This window comes from Choristoneura fumiferana, chromosome 17, assembly GCF_025370935.1.
Source record: "Choristoneura fumiferana chromosome 17, NRCan_CFum_1, whole genome shotgun sequence".
NCBI classification, from domain to species: Eukaryota; Metazoa; Arthropoda; class Insecta; order Lepidoptera; family Tortricidae; genus Choristoneura; species Choristoneura fumiferana.
The window spans coordinates 10,040,637-10,045,197 of NC_133488.1; the positions used below are offsets into that span (position 1 = coordinate 10,040,637).

Below are 4,561 nucleotides of genomic sequence, written 5' to 3' on the forward strand. Positions count from 1 at the left end.
TAAATCTATGGAATTCTATTGTAATAATTGTATTGCTGTTGTATATGGGACCGTTTTTAAAAATAAACTTAATTTGGTTCAGGGAGAACTAGGTCATGTTTACGTCGCATGTTATTTGAAAATTTAAAAAGGTGGATATTATTTCTGACGAACAACGCTACTTCCAAATATACAAAGAGGGGAGTGTCAATAATTTAAAACTTTTTAAAGTATGGTCTACAGCTATTTGGTTGGCAGATATTAGCTAAGATTCGGAGACATTTCTTTTGCATAACAAACAGTTTATGTGCATCTGTGCTGCATCCCCATAGCAGCAGCCCGTAGCGCAGCCACGAGACAGCGCGCGCGTGGTACACCGACAGCGCACACGTAAGGCTGGTGTTAGTCTTGAGGACACCCAACGCGTAAACGAACTGGGACAGTTTAGATTTCGTTCTTTCTATATGGTTTTTCCAGTTTAAATGTGAGTCTAGTGTGAGTCCTAACAGGGTGCAGTGGGTTACTTCTCGATGTTCAGTTTATTTAGGATATTGTTTAGATCAATAGGTGGTTTTGCCGCGGTCTGAATTGAATAATTTTTGTTTTATTTTTGTTTATTAGTAGGTTATGGTCTCTTAGCCAATGTGTAACTGTGTTATAAGTTTCTTCTATTGTTAAGTCATGGTCGTGTTTGTTAGGGAATTTAAACAGCAGGGGAACATCATCCGCAAACATTACACACTTTTGATTTGTAATTTTTTGGAAGGTCGTTTATATAGACAAGAAAGAGTACACATCCCAGCACACTACCCTGAGGGATGGAACTATCTATATGTTTAATTTCTGATTTGACGGTTTTTATTTGTTTAGACTGACTGTCAAGATGTTCAATTTCAACATACTGTTTACGGTTTGCTAAATATGATTATCCAGTTTAGTGAGTTGCCACGAACTCCAATCGCATTTAGTTTCTGTATTAAGATAGAATGAGACACTCGGTCGTATGCTTTTGACATGTCTAACAGTAGTCCCACTGCACTTTCCTTATCTCTCAAAGAATTTAGTATTTCCTGCACATATGTATAAGCTGCGAAGTGGTAGAGTGCTTTTTTACGAAAACCGAATTGGTTTTGTCTAGTAGTTGATATTTTTCCAAGAAACTGTAGAGATTAGATTTTTTCCAGCCTGTATAATTATGAAATAACGATGCTTTACTTTGAGACCTATGTATATTAATTATTCGGTAACATATTTATTTTTTCTACTGCCCACAACTAGTTTATTATTTCGCGCTCCAAGATTACCTAATGTTTTTGTATAACTACTATTCATTGGTAGGTAGGTACGGGTAATATCATTAGCTTTTCAGGATGGTGTGCTTCTTTGAACTCTGGGATTTTGTCTTGTCTTTAAATTAAAATCAATAGCGATAGTCTTTCAAAGCCGTGTTAGGTGCAGTACTAACTTGTACAACTTATTAGATTCACCACTTCAAAGGGCAGCTAGCCAGTAGGTACATGGAATTTTTCCGCTCGATGAAACATTCTTCTGGCACCAGATAGATAAGTCACGTGCGAGCAAAGCATTGCATTTGCCATTGTGAATAATGCAAGGGGCACGTGCGCTACTCCACTCCAGTCGTGATAGAATGCTTTAGTGTTGTCGCGTTATTGCGAGAAACACTGTAGGGATCTGAAGTGTGCGCGGATTCCTGCGAAATCCTTTTCGAAAAAACGGAATGCAAATTAAAGTCGATTTACTTTTAAGTATAACAGCTAGCTACGAGTATATGGCTGAATTAAGAGCCAGTTGAATTATGAAAGTCACTATAGGTAGATTTTTTAAATCTTATACTCAAGTTTATGTTTCGGAATCACTGAACAAATTAGAACGAAAGGCGTTTTAATTGGCTGCACAGGGCTGCAGAGGTCGAAACGATTTGTTACGCTTTCATTAATATGAACAGAAATCCCATGTTATAATCACATGAGTGGTCTGCATAGCTCTAAAAATAATCAAATAAAAATACCAACATTTGTATGCTGCGAGAGTGCACTACGAGCGCAGCAAAGCCCGAGTTAATGTAGGAAACCTGGGCTTAAGCAAGTTGTTCAAGTCACAAGTTGAGAACTGCTTTATTATTCAATATTAAATTCAACAGAGGAAGGACTGAGGCAAGTTCCTTAACTAAATATTTGAAGTTTTACTACACCGCGTCGCCGGCTGGGCGTAGTGTTAAAATCGACCTTGGTGATTCTGATACCGTCATCCTTTACAAATGTTTCGTAACTTGAGGCTACCATTTGCATATCATGTATCGAGCACTTTCTCATTGAATTACATTATGCTTTGCTGTCGAGCGAAGTACCTAATCATATCTTTTCCCACAGGAACTCCGTCAAGGTTCAGCATTATACCCCGTCTCGTTCTTACTTCGCTACGAATTCGTAGACGTGAGCGAGCAAGGACAACCGCTAGTCGATTCCCAGTCCGCCTGCGACAGAATTTTCAAATCGGCTCAGACGTATTCAGGAAGATTTCAATCCCCGAGAGCTATTTTCTATTATGGTCGCGGGGCGCACAGAATCTCACTTGTATCTTACGGTACGGTTAATGATTTCTCGATACAGCTAAAATATAATTTTACTTATTGAAAAATATTATTATGATTATATTTATTTGCAGATTTGAAGCAAAACAAAAAGAAAGAATCCAATTAACGTTCACAAGTAGTTTCTTTGGAAACAAACATTGTAGTTCATACAAAGACTCCCGAACTGGCCGCTGGAAATGTGATAGGCCTGCGAAAAGAACAATTGGGGGTGAAGGCTTCGCACAGATTATTATTACCGAGTATCCTTGGGAAGGAGTGCCTATTCAAAGGGATTGTCTGTGCACAAATCGATCCGAACCTCTGACTATACATACTTTGACCGCTCCAGTAGTAGAAATTAATTTCACTGTCACTATGATGAACATAACTGAAGATTATGATGATTTCACGTTTGACGGCGAATATAAGTTTGTTCCTAGCGGACCAGGTGATGAAACTGTCTGTTCTACTGGCTGGGGAGAGAGAAGATTAAGAGGCAGCAGTGGAGAGATCAGGTTATTTGACAAAAGACAGACGCCATCAGCCCCAGAAATAGTTGGGGACAGACATGTTATATCAGAAAGTGTCAGAGCAGAAGTAGCATGTGTTCATAGACCGTGGCTTATTGAGCCCGGCGGAGATGAAGTCACCCCAGTACAAGGCAGGTACTTATACCTTAAAGTGCCTGGGTTTGAAGTCACGCCAGCGACATCGTTTTGCCGTACTCCTAATAGACTTTTTATTTATGAGGCCCGAGATACATCTCAGCCTCACGAGATATGTCCCGATGGACCAAACTTTATAGAATTATTTTCGCCTGGATGGAACTCAACTCAAACACCTTTGGAAACTTCTTTAAAACAACACGCCCGAAGCTATGTTATTGATTTTCTGCAACATGAGCCAGCGGATTATTCGATTAAATGGATAGAGGTAATGAAGCAACTTTGTTCGAACATGATCCGGATTCTAATGTCATGCCTCACTCTGTTTCGTTGGAATGTCGATACAAGTAAGTTTTAATGTTTAATATTCGTTTATTTACAAATAGTTCATTTTAATCTATTGGAAGTTGTCATCAATATTTTGTTTTTACTTTTTTGTAGCTGTCCTGAACTCAACGCATGCATTCCACTGTCTTTGTGGTGTGATGGAAGCCCACACTGTCCATCCGGCTACGATGAAGATGATTCGAACTGTTCCTTCCGTATAACTCTGCCACCCCCATACGTAGCGGCGGCGGCTGGTGTCGGTCTACTCCTGTGTGCTATCACAGTAGCCCTTTGTGCATGCCGAAGGAGACGAAGAAAAGACAAAGAGTTCAAAGCTAGGTTAGACGACGCTTTACCACCGGAAGAAAGACCCTACGATCGAGCAAAAACAAACGGTGTGCCAGAAGGCACTCGCCAATACGCAACTGTGCAAAAATACGCCACTATAGACAAATACAGCTTAAGTCAAAAGTATTGCGCGGGTCTGAACGACGCGAGGTATTACGACGAGGTAGCACAAAGGGATAAGCTCGCAGATACAAGGTACGCTAGTTTAGGTCGCGCCGGGCGAGGCACGCGCGACAGCTCTCGGGGCAACGGCTCCAGAAGGGCCATGCCCGATCTAGGCTATCCTGATCTTAAGGACAATTTCTGTTGACCCTCTCCGGATCTTATAGAAACAACTGTATAGTGGAAAGCAATTTATAATAACTAAATAAATGTGTTTCTTGTGTATAATTATGAAGAAGACTGATTTGGCAAAAGTGCCTCTAATATTTGGCGGATCTTAAGAAAATAATGATCATGAAACTGTGCTTTTAAAAAATTTAATCATTGTAACAATAAAAAACAGATACTGGCTTCGGACATTTATGAAATTACATTTAAATTAAGACCATAGTGTTCTTTCCTTTGGGGCTAAATGTAAATAATATTGAAACTAAAATGCCGTGTTCATTAAAATTAATTATCTGCAACTAGGTAATTAATTGTGCAA

The 4,561-nt window shown here is 39.6% G+C and overlaps 1 pseudogene; it reads left to right on the forward strand.

Moving 5' to 3' along the window:
- Positions 1 to 2,363: 2,363 nt before the first annotated feature.
- Positions 2,364 to 4,355, forward strand: LOC141437169 (uncharacterized; annotated as a pseudogene).
- The last annotated feature ends 206 nt before the right edge of the window (positions 4,356 to 4,561 follow it).